Here is a 12,986-nt window from a genome sequence, read left to right as displayed (position 1 = left end):
TGTGTCACTAAGTGAGCATCGGGCATGCCTAGTGTCAGACACACTGAGTGGGAAATATAAGGGGTGGAAATGGGGAATGAAACTCTCAACCTTGTATGTCTGGGAGCTCCTGTTCTCTAAAACTGAAGAATGAATTTTAGGAATGATGGAGGTTACAAGTAAAATATATTTATTGAGACAAAGAAAGTTTCTGTGTGAAGAGAGACAGAAGGGGACCCAAGCGAGTTGCCCAGGACTCTTTTCTCCAGGGACTTTTATAAAGTAATACCGCGGGTTTAAGGTGGCGTAACACTGGGAACTCACAAGGCAGATGGGCATAAGGTGGGGCATAACTACAGTTAGCCAATAAGATTAATAGTTCAGGTAAAATTGATTACATTGGGGACAAATGGGAAAGCAAGTCACGTAGGAAGCGGGCATTTTTGGAGCTGTGACCTTTTCCCTAGCCCTAGCGGGGATGGGATAGTGACTCCAGGGTGATAGGGAACTAATTAGAATATCAGTCTTTGGGATGTGGATGCATTTGTTTGATCCTTTGTCTTGAGGCCTGGCCCACAGCAGGAGGTGTCTGTCTCCCCACAGTTAAGATATCTGCAATGGCTCCTTTGAGGACCTAGCCTTGTCTCACTGCCTATAATATTTCTAACTAACTCAGCCACTTGTAACAAGGGGATTGGAGAGGTGGACCCCTCACACTCTCACTATCCAGGTTGGCTCTCACCTTCTCCACTGTTCCTGTATCCCTCAGACCAGCACTGCCAGTACCATTAGGCTCACAGCAAGTTAGAGCAGCTGGAGATAGAGGAGCTCAGATGGGCTCTGGTGAGGTAATTAAATCAGAGCAATGGGAGTGGGTCATAATTGAGTGCATGGAAGTGAGGAAGCAACTTTAAGGGCCTGAAGGAAATCAGAGGCACAGAGGTATTTACACGAGTGAATGCTGGCTAAAGCTCTGGGGAAGGCACACTGGTGGGGACAGGATCCCCAGCTGTGGCCTCCTGCAAGACTCACTAAGCCTCAGAGCCAGAGATCCCAGCACTCCTGTGCAGCTGGGTAGACAAAGCCCTCAGGGAGGCAGAGCTCCTGCAAGGCTCACAGCTGAGCTGGAACGGAAGCCAGGGCTTCTCACAGATATGCTCCCCCGTGTTCCTCAGGAGCTCAGCAGTTCAAGGACTGTGACTTGTCCCATGCTGCTTTCTTTCCTCATCAAGATGTTAATGAGACTGAGTCACTGAGCCTTGCCTTAGCCTCTAACAGGGCCCTTCATTCCCATGACTATACCTCCTACCCCTAAAACCAAATATAACCTTAAAACTAATTGGTCAATCAATACATTCAGCAAGTAGACTTTTTTTTCCCCTCCCTGGTTGAATGGTGTTTATCTTATCCCACAACCACAGGGAGGCAGCAGCTCAGATTCATCTCAGGAAATGGCTCCTATTCAGTTCAGAGGTGGCAGTTGGGTCCCACTTGCCACCCTTGGTTCCCAGTATCCAGCACAGAGCTTCCCACAGAGGGGGCCTCTCAAGAGTGTTAAAGGAACGAATGAATGAAACCTATCTGCTTCACCTGGCGTAATACCCCACACCAATATCAGAGTTTAGCATAGCAACAATGCCAGGAGATGTGCAGGCTGGGTGGACGGTGTATCAGTTGGATCTGTCTCCCTGGAAGGCCCTTTTGGCCTGTCAGAGCTGCTACTGTTGCCTGCCTGTTCTGCCCTGTGCCAGCATAAGGAGCAGCATCCAAAGGCTGCCCTTTGGCTTCTGGTTGGGTTAAACCAAAGGGAAGTTAGCAGGAGACATGAGGAATGGAAGGAAGGAGGGAGGGAGGAAAGCCAGGGAGTTATTCCTGGGCTATCTCTCTGTGGCTATCTCAGTCTGAGTCTGGCCACATCCCTTGACAAAAGGCAATGTCCCTGTTGGGTGCCCCTCCCCACTGGCTGTCTCTTCCTTCACCCCTTCAGGATCCAAAGGAAATCAGTTTTCTTGATTCTGGGGTACTGGTAGGGCCCTGTGTGGTTTCCCTACACAGCACCCTCTCTTCAACTTTCTTGATGCTTTTATTAAACTCACCTTGAACGACCCTAGTATAAGTGTGGCTCTGTTTCTTACTGGAATCCTGTCTGCCACAGAAGGGTAGATGGCCAACTGGATGAATGGTTGGAACAAGATAGTATAATGTAGTAATGAGCCCACGTGTTGTAGCTCGGATTAGATGTATGAACTAGACCAGTTTGGTAATGTCTCTAAGATTTCATTTTCTTAGCTATAAAAGGGGAAAAATTAAAATAGTAACTTACTCACAGCGCTGTTTTGAGGATCAAACGTGATAATAAATGCAGAGTTGAGCATCTTGCTTGGCACACAGTAAGTGCTACATAAATGATTGCCATTGCTTCTGTGACCGGCCAACCAGATGGTAAGATGAAGGCCTGAATGTCTCCCTCAACTCAAGCTACCTCCAGATCAGCCTGTAAATGATCTCTGTGCTGTTCCCTGGGGCAGGCAGGATTTCCCCTGGTTTCCTGAACCTGCCTGGGGGTTGTTATCTGAGGGGAGCAGGTAGAGCTCTAATGGCCTTCTGTTGAGGTGCCCATAGTTTGGCCTTCTTGTCTTGGGGATGAGACTATGGGGAGCTGGCTGAACACTTTCGCACATATGAGATTGATTGAAAAATACATTGAATGTTCAAATTTTAAAAAAACTATTATAGTAAAACACAATGTCATTAACCACCTTCAAAATATTCCCCTTTATTTCATTTCATGCTTATCCCATCATTCTTGGGAATGTGTCTTTTACTGTAAGAAGTTTTTTTTTTAATTGTAAATATTTGGTGTAAGTTTTTATCCCCTTTGTAAGTGACCTTGGTAATCACACTAGACACCATTGTTGTGGCTTGCTGACCTTCCAGGATGCCCAGGAAATGAAATTCTAGGAGCCATTTTCTGCCAAAAAGCATTCCAGGCCAGGAGCCTCCACTGAGGCTGGAAATAGGTTCTGTCCATTTTCCTTGTTCCCACCTCCCCCTCAGCAGCCTGTCTGCAGTGGGGCAGGGAGCACTTACCCCATTACAAGAACATTGTAGGGCATCCGGGTCACTGTTATATGCTGAGCAACCTTGTGCTGTTCCAGCCCCCATGAAGCCAGAGGTCTACTCCTAACTCACAGTCAGTTGAGGTTCACTGAGGTCCCTTCTGAGCCAAGGACCACCCAAAACCTGGAAACATAGATGAGGCAGAATTCTCAGAATGGCTGGCTCATTTCACACATCTCCAGAGGAGGTCACAGCAGGAAGATGGTAGAATTTAAGTCCTGACAAAGTTACAGAGATAATAAAGTCCAGAGAGGACAGGGACCTGTCAAAGGCCACCCAGCACTTTGAAGCACAGCCTGTGCTTGCCAGATTTTCCAGTCATCAGGCAAGACTTTCCATTTCCTGAGTCAGTATGAGTTGTAGCTTGAGGCTAGGGAAACGAGGCACCTTAGAAATTGACCTGAGTTCAAGTTCTGACTCCACTGCTGACTTGCTGAGAGCCACTGGCAAGCCACCAATCTGTCTTCACTTCAATTTTTTTTTGGCTTTAAATAAAAATAACTCCTTCCTTGCATGGAAATTATAAAGATCATCTTCCTTGTGCCAGACACATAGTGAACCTAAATAATATGCCACAGAATGACCCATAATGTTCTGTTTTTTGAAGAACAGTTCCATCCAATTAATTGTGTATTGGTATCAGCATAATTATCAGTTGTGTGCTTGCGTAGGTATTACCTCATCTCTCAGTCTCCTCATCCAAAGTGAGGGAGGCTATGAACAAAGCACCCTGTGTAGGGCCTGGAACACAGTATGTGTTTGCTAACATTTGGTCTTCCCTTTTCCTTCCCCAATTTCTGCAGTCACTTCTCCTTCTTGTAGTCACAGGGCACTCATTTCTTTTCCGATTATCATAGCCTGCTGAACGTGAAAATAAAATTGTGACTGAGAGACGGAAGAGTATGGAGTTGGCTTCTGAAATAATCTCAGACAAGCTTAGAAAGATAACAGAAGAAAAGCAGTATATTTTCAAAAATCTGGACACAGTGCCATGTTGTTGGGTCACACCCAACATTCTCTCATTGAGGTCTGCTCTGAGCCAAGACATCTGTAGGTCCTGGCGCAGAATCCTGCAGATGGGCCTCTCTTTCCTCCTCTCTTCCTTACAAATGTGGTCCCAGACCCTGAGCCAAACCCAACAAGGAAAAATCTATTCTGTGTGCTCTGGATCACAGATGAGCAAATGGTAGAAAATTGCTTTGAAAACTGGGTGCTACCTGGCCACAGTGGAGCAGAAGCTACTAATCTGGGAAAGCCCGGTATCTCTGAATCCAGCCTCCCACCTACATGGGGTCTATTACACATTGTAGGACAATACTCCATTATGCTACTCAGAACAGCAACTTACAAAGTTTTCATTTCTGGAATTTTTCATTTAACAGTTTTGGACCATAGTGGACTACAGGACTATAGTGAAACCATGGAACACAAAATAATGAGGACAGTGGAGAGGGAGGAGATTACTATAGCTGTTGAGTGTTAAGTGCATAGTCAGACTCCATGGCAACACTGTGGTTAACAAGCTACTATAGCCATACATTTCTCTAAAGGGAACAGGCTGGAGGGGTGGGCCCAGTCTAAAATGAGCCCAGCTGTGTTCCAGGTTTCCTGACACTGCGAAGGTGCCATCCATGAGACAGGCCACGACAACCTGGGAACTTCCCATACATGCTGGCCTACATTTCAGGAGCTGGGGATCCCCAGGCCTGGAAATTCCCACCAGACTTGTCCCATTCCACCCCACATCGCTGTAGGGCTATTTATGCTCAGCACTATTCCTTGGAAGGAGAAACTGGCTCACGATCAGAAGTTCTGGAATTCACTACAGGAAGTGGCTGTCTGAACAAGGGGAAAGGTTTCTGATTAAAGAGCCAAGAATTCTGGGTTCTGATTTCCACTCCAGAAATTCTGTACACAGGGTAGGTAGACTTGGATTAATTTCAACTCTGCTGTTGAGGAGCCGTCTGGTTCTTGGCAAGTCAGGTACTTCAGTGATCTCTGGTTTACACTTCTGAGAAGGTATTTATGGTGTCTGTCTAGCAGGTTCTTAGGAGAGAACAGAGAGAAGGCAGAGAAGACAACAGGATACATACAAAGCTTCTAACTGCTTGATCAGTAGCTGCTATCCAGAGCCTCTGAGCACCCCTTCACCAGCAGTATGATTCAGCAAGCAAAGCCCAGCACGGGTCTCCAGGACCCTGGGAATCCTTCCAATTAGTTGATGTTCACCTTTAACCAAATGTATGTAAGTGAATGTAATCCGCAAAGTACTAGAGCTCCACTCTACACGCCCAGTTCAGATCTACCTCTTGAGCAAGAATAGTCATTCTTGCTACCAAGACCTGTCTCCAGGATGTCTAGTGGCCATGGCAGGCTCATTTTTCCCAAACTGAACTGCATCTTTTCTGTTAAACTCATCACAGGGATTGGTTTCACCTCTATCCATCTGCCCAGGAGATAGGCCATCACGCTCACCCCTTTCCACACATTCATGCTCTCTCCTGTTTAGAAGTTCCATTTTCTTTACATTTCTCAGATGTTCCCACCTACCTTCTACCCTCAGGATTTCTCTGATAAACCAGAACAAGTAGCTTCTCACAGGCCTCTGGGCTCTTTCATTCTCACACTACAGAGCTACCTTGCTAAGGCAGGAGGCTCTTGTTGACCCCTCATTGACATAAATCCACAATGGCTGTTGCAGGTTGGGTTCCTGGGAAGGAGGCTGTCCAGATTTACCTACCGGAGGCTCACTGAAAAACAATCTCAGTCATGGTGGGGATGTCTGTAATTGAAGCAGAACTAAAGCAAAATTGAAACAGGGCTAAGGGTCAAACTCAGTTGTGTGGCAGACCCCATAGAGGCCCTGGCAGCTCTCACAGAGCTCTGGAGCTTGCACAACTTTTCCTAGTTTTTCCATTTGGGGGAAGGTCAGGACTCCATATGAACAAGACACTGGACACAGGTTGGCTTGGGAAGGGATGTGACATTCAGCAAGGAGGCAGTGGTTGTGATGGTTTCAGTGGCAAGTTGTCTGCTATCAGGATCCCTAGCAGCTGAGCAGGAAACTGTTCCAATCTTGGGGGTGCGGGCATCTAGACAGCACTCATAGTGTCCACTACGAAGGCCCTTGGGTCACATAGATCTTTGTGAATATTTGTGGCATAATGTAAAAACTAACTCCTCATTGCCAAATTGTGAGCATCTGATTTAACACACGAGGCCTTTTGGGCACTGCTGCAAACACCCTATCCATTCTGTTCTCATCTTTCCCTTTTCTCCACTTGCTGCAACTTTCTAACCATATTGTGCTTCTTGCAGTTTCCCAAGCTCGACATACTATTTCACACCTCCCTGCTTCTGTACATGTTATTTCATCTGCCTGGAATGCTTTCAAATGGAACAGAGAAATTCTGTTCTTTTCTTCCAGCCAATTTCTACTGCTCCATCAAGAATCCAGCTAAGCTCTACTTCCCCTGGGAAGCCTTCTATTAATTCCTCTAAAGTCACTGCTCCCACACACCTAGGGCGCACCCATTGGGTGCTGATCTGGCAGGCACTCAGCTTTCTTCTGGCTCAGAGCACAGGTCCTGGCTAATGGGTTACTCGGGACATGTGTACACTGGAGTGGGAAGTTTGGGCGGTGGCAGCTGGGGAGGAGACTGGGTGAGGACAAAGGCAGAGTGCTTGGGAGTCCTCTGCATGTTCTGGGAGGCTGAGTAGTGTCTCGTGGCTTTCCACATAATCATAATCATCCTTCTCCTCCCTCTCAGGGCCATCAGTCATCATCAGTGTATCATCGAGGCCACATTTTCTCAGTGCTGACCACATACCAGGCTCTGTGCCATGTGTTTCACAGACACATTTTCAGTCCCTATTTTATCTTCACCATTAATAATTCCCCCAGTAGGTACCATTATTATCAGTGTTTTATGACAAGGGAAGTGAAGTTTGGGAAGGTAAAGAGCTCTGCCCGAAGTTGCAGCTGGATAGTGATAGGTCTGGCCTGAGGAAGCTCTCCTTTTACCACACAAGTGGGCAGCTGACCACACTGATTTCATCCCTTCCCCATCCCTTCCCATCTTTGGGAACTCTTTTCCTAAGTGACCAGTTATGCTGCTGAGAAAATGTCTTGTGGGCACAGCTGGAGCAGCCACGAGACATAGGAGGGGCATTGGGAGGGGTGAGGACGGACATTCAGAATCACATTTGCCCTTCTAGATCCTAACAAGATGGGCCTTATGGCAGTTACTGTTTCTTGGACAATACACATCCCTTCTTTGTATCTGCAAATAGGACATGTGAATTCCCAAAGGCGAAAAGTCCTTTGTAAGATCAGGCTGCCTGTCAGTGGCAGTGTGGGATGCAACCTAGATGCTGGGCTCCTAGTCCAGGGACCTGCTCATGCCAAAATAACTGCAGCAAAGGATACTTCAAAGGAACATTTGTAGGAAGGTGGGAAGAGCCCTCTTCTCTCATGAGGCAGTACCCAAGACACTGTTTGCAATGCCCAGAATCTCTCTAGAGGGAACGAGGCTTCTGACCCTGAGCTCAGGCTCACAGTCAGGCACCTAACTGAAAATCTCCCATCTTGGCTCTCTTGCATTAGGAAATGCACAAGTAGACAGGCTTTATACTGAGGAGGCAGCAGACCCCAATCCACCCACAACTGGGACCAATGGAAAAATGAGAGACAGCATAGCCTTTTAACTAAGTGAGTTTTAATCAGAATCTGAATACATTAATCGCACGAACTTTGGAAAGACATCTGATGGCTTTGGGCCTCGGTTCTCTTATATACAAAATGGGAATAGGAGTCATCATCTGGAGAGGTGATTGAATGGGGATTCAATATGATAGACATTGTGGATATTCAATGGGCAACAAGGCCTGGTGCCAAGGAGGGGCTGGTGTTGTGAGCTAGGATTATTCTTGAGTCTGTAGTGGATCTGCCCATGGCTCTTCAGTCTTCATTGAACATTACTGTATCCTCCATCCTCCTAGAGTTCAGACAGGGCTTGGCCAGGCTGCCTAGTGTCTGGGGCATGGAATTCTGTAAGCTCTGCAGGTAGAGCTGGGCCCAGTGATTGGATGGTAGAAGAAGAAAAGTATGGGGTGAGAGAAACCTTCATGTCTAGTATTCTGCAGAGGTGGAAGGAGGCTGCAAGAGACACAGGATTCCCTGGAAGCATTCTGGGAGGATACTGAGCAGCAGTGTATTCACCAAGCATCCGGACCCACTGAACCTGTGGGTCTGGGAACAATGTCTAAGTTGGAAAGACACTCAGAGACCCTCAAGCACAGCCCCTTCCACATACAGACATCAAGGATGAGGCCCCAAAAGGGATGTGTTTGCCCACAATGAGCCAGTGCCAAATCCAGATTGAGGAGCAAATAGCCATTTTTACAAAGAGACTCAGTACAGCTGCAATCATTTTATAAAAGAGAAAATCGAGGCCCAGCGAGAGGCAGAAACTTGGCACGGTCACCTACAGGGTCTGTGGTAGAACTGAATCTTCCTGTCTCATGGCTACCTGGCCTGAGGTGTTTCTGACTGGAGGAATAAGACCAAGAGCCTGATCTGTACCCCTAGAAAGGTGAAAGGTGCAATGAATCCTTCCTTGGGGCCATTGGGCAGCATCCCTTAACTGGAAAAGCCACTGTCAACTACTGTCATGCCTCTGCTTTATCTGCTAAAATACCAGCTCTAGGAGTGGAGCCCACAAGGCCCTGATGACCCTCCCATTGCCAGTCTGTGGAAGAAATGGCTCAGAGAAGGTGTGGCCACTCCAAGATCCCACAGCCAGACTGGCTGGGCTGGTTCTGGACTCTAGGTTTGTATTTTCTCTCCAGAGGGACAAAGATTGGGGTGGGGAGAGAGAAGGAAAGGGAGACGTTAAGGAGAGAAGGAAAGGAGAGGATTGTATTCACCTGGAAAAGCCAGAACAGGAGAGAAGAAACATCTGCAGCTACTGGCAAACAGCTGGCAGCTTCTGGGCAGCCCCAGCTCTCACAGGACAGGTAGCCTCTGAAGCCAATGAAAAGGAAAAGCTGAGGCTTTCCCTCTGTGTTTCCCTCAGACCCACCCCACTATCCACTTTCCTGGTCCCTCCACTCACTGATGTCCCCTGCCTCTCACCCAGGACCATTTTACTTCCTGGTGAATGCTGCTCTGTCTGCTCCATGTGCTGTTCCCTCTCGTTCTTTAACTCCTACTTAGGGGAGGCCTTTCTGAGAGGCTCCCCAGGCCTCCACCAGCTTTCTTTCTGCCTAGAGCAGATCACCTGTCAGTGCCTCTTTCCTCCTGTCACACTGCAGGTCACACCAGCAGTCCCTGCTCTGCCCATCTGCTTCCTACAGCAGATAGAAGACTCTAGAAAGCAGGATTGAGCTCTGACTTAAGGCAACACTCTCCAAAGCAGCAAAAGGCTGACCAAAAAGATTCACAGCTTCCCCCTCTTCCCTGCCTTCCACCCTCCCTTCCTTACTCAGATCCTGATGGAGCCAGGCACTGTGCCAGATGCAGGAGATAGAGTGTGATCCACATGTAGACCCTGCTCCACCATTATCATTCTATTGGCTGGGGGGGGGGTACAAGATGAAAATATAACAGCCCACATCAGTTTGGGTAGTGAAAAGTGCCAGAAAGAGGATAACACAGTGATTATTGAAGTGGGGGCTGTAAACAGGAAGGTTGGTTTCAGTCAGGTACAGGGGACCGGTTTAGTCTAAAATCTTCCTTTTAAAGGAAGGTAGGGGAGGGAGGTTTTGTGGGAAGAAAGCCTTGGGCCCCTGAAAGTGCCAGACGTCTCTCCCACCCACAGACAGGCTTCCTGGCTCTCCAGGAATTTGATTCAACAGTGCTGAGCAGTTAGTTGTGGAACAGTCACAATAGCTGTCATTTATTGAGGGCCTGGAGAGCTCCAGGGATGGAGATTGCCTGCCATTGCACTGAGCCTTCAACTGCCAGACCTGGCAAGACCCCCAGTGAAGTAGGGCCCAGCGTCCCATGGCCAGTCTCTGGCCCAGCTAGAATTGCAACCCAAGTCTGTTAACTCCTGGTTCCCATGCTTTTCCCACCCCATCTTCCAAATTCCTGAAGCCTTGGAGCAAGCCATCAGTCTGATGGCAGAGAGTCTTACCAGGGGTACATCTGTATAGCAATGTCTTAATATCAGCATAGATTTGCTGTGTGGGAGTCATCCATAACCTGCTCTGGACCTCAGTTTCTCTGTGTCAGAAGGATCCCATTAGCCCAACCCAGCTGGGACAGTCACTGTGAGCATCAGATAAAACACAGAGAAAAAGTACTGTGGGAAACACCAAACAAAGCAGCAAGCCCTTTGCCCCAGATTATCAACCCACTGCTCTCCTGGCTTTGCAGCACACTCCCTCAAGTCTATGCCTATACCAAGCTGGCCAGTCACTCATGGGAAGCTTGCTGCTGAGCTTGGGCAGAGGCAAAGGAAGCTGTGTACTACCCTGCTCCCAACACAGCCTAGCAGAAATTCAGCTCCAAGTTCAGGGCCTCACTGAGCGCAGGGTTACTAATCTGGGGAAAGATGAATGTGGGATCAAAGGTTGGTGCCCTGGATTGCAGCTGATACAAGATGACTCAGGAAATTTCCTACTCCCGCCTGGAGCCAGCTGGATCTGTCTGAACATCGACTTTCTTCAGAGGGATTTAGTAGCTAGATGAATGCTGTGTGAGTGTATCCACTTGTTCAGGCTACTTTAACAAAAGTCTATATGCTGGGTAGCTTAAACATCAGAAATATGTTACCTCACATTTCGGAAGGCTGGAAATCCAAGGCCAAAGTGTTGCCAGGGTGGGTTTTTAGAGGCCTCTCTTCCTAGCTTGTAGGTAGCCATCTTCATGTTTACATGGCATTCTCCCTGTGTGGCTGTGCCCAGATTTCCTCTTCTTACAAAAACACCAGTTACACTGTATTAGAGCTCATCCTGGTGAGCTGATTTTAACTTATGTACCTCTCTAAAGATCCTGTCTCTAGACACAGCCACATTCTGAGATCCTAGAGGTTAGGATTTCAGCAAGTAAATGGTGGTGGTGGTGTTGGGGGAGAATTCAACCTGTGACAATGAATAAGTAGCAGAGCTAAACTTGAACTTGGGAAATCTGCCCTCTTTCTGCCACACCACATTATCTTTCTCCCTCTCCCCTGAATCCAGACATTTCTCATTGACCTGCCACAGGGGAGCTAATATGGTCCGAATGTTTGCTCCATCATAAGTGTTTTGCCCTTTATTTTACTTAACACAACAGTGTGCTAAGGGGCCACTGTGAGAAACCAAGGCTCAAGGAAGGGAGTGGTCCACGTGCACATGGTGAGTCAGTGGCTGTGGCAGGGTGTGAACTTGAGTGTATCTGACCTTTTCTCTTCATCATCCTGCTTCTCCTCATGAAATGATAGCTGGATTCTTTGACTCATCTATAGCAGCGCAGCAGTATGGTAGGTGACATCGTCAAATGAATGTTGGCACTCTGGGCTGAGGCAGAGGGCTGCCAGGTCTTAGCCATTTACTTGCTAGAGGGCAGAATAGGGGTAGTGAGGGGAAGTGGTTGGGTCCTTGTCAGTATAGAAGCAGACCAATAATTTTACCTGTGAGACAGTGCTAATGTGTACTGTCTGAACATCAACCTCTTCTTTAGTGTCAGTGACTTATTTTGGAGTTAGGATCATTGTGGAAAGCCACCGTTAGCAGGTAGAAAAGCAAAAACCATTAAGAACTTCTGGCCTGGGAGTAGTTTGACAGCTAGGAATTTCCTTCCATTGAAGAGAGACTCTGTCTAAGAAATTACAATCCAGCAAAGAGGCTGCAGGGTTGGAAGAGCCTAAGAATCACACCGTCCAAGTCTTTTATGCGACATTCAAGGAAGCTCATGCCCCACACCTGAGGATTTGCCTGGATCTGTGAGCTGGGCCTGAAAAAGGGCTGCACCCTTAGGCTCCAGTCTTCCTGACCACAGTTGCCCAGGCGTCCACACTCCCATAGAATGACCTTTCTGTGCTTGCTACCACCTCACTCCACAAATGTACACAAGTTGAACAGTCATTACATCTGCTGATGAACCATGGAGATAAGGAAGCCTAGTACTGGCACCAGAGTTCATCAAATGCCCCTGACCTTACTGGACCTCGGCTGGCCTTGGTCACTGGATCTACTTGTCCCCCAGGGCCAGGTCAGTTCACCATGTTATCGATCACGTTAACCCAAATGGGCCCTTACCCATGAATGAGAGGGCAGGGGCCACACACCATAATTAGCATTTGCTCTACCCTGGGCTGCAGCTAAGTTGTCAACCATGTTTTAATTACTAGACACACTATGAGTTGTCAATAACATAGAAACTAACTTTACCTGCTCACTAGCTCTGCCTCCCAGTGGGCTTGCACAGCCATTTCCCTTGCCTGAGCTCCAGTCTGTAATGAGGGCAGAAATGCCACCTCCCAGGGTGACAGTTTTATCAAATGTGAGCATAGCATGAACCCTAGGAATCCCGGGAATGAAGGTGAGAGCAAGCAGGAAGATGAATATGTTTTTCTCTTTTTTGGAGTGACAGGGGCCAGTCCTGCAGCTGTGAGGGGAGGACTTGGAGCTGGCTGGGTAGAACAAGGAGCCCCTCTCTGCTGTGAGCAGTTCACTGACCTGGCTGTGCAGGTTGGACTGGAGATGCCCTTGTTTGCGAAATGATTCCTGTTCTAACAGCACAAAGCCAAGGCAGATGAACTTTCCTCACCCACCTGGCAGGGTTCCTGGGTTCTTATGCACAATGGCCAAGGCACACCCTTACATAACTGGCCTGCTCTTTCACCCTGTCCTCTCCCCTCTTCCAGCCTCCTCCTCCTTCAGTTCTTAGTCTCTGCTTC

Source organism: Cavia porcellus, unplaced genomic scaffold (genome assembly GCF_034190915.1).
Source record: "Cavia porcellus strain 051 isolate PalLab524CR breed Dunkin Hartley unplaced genomic scaffold, mCavPor4.1 scaffold_9, whole genome shotgun sequence".
NCBI classification, from domain to species: Eukaryota; Metazoa; Chordata; class Mammalia; order Rodentia; family Caviidae; genus Cavia; species Cavia porcellus.
This window is presented reverse-complemented; position numbering follows the sequence as displayed.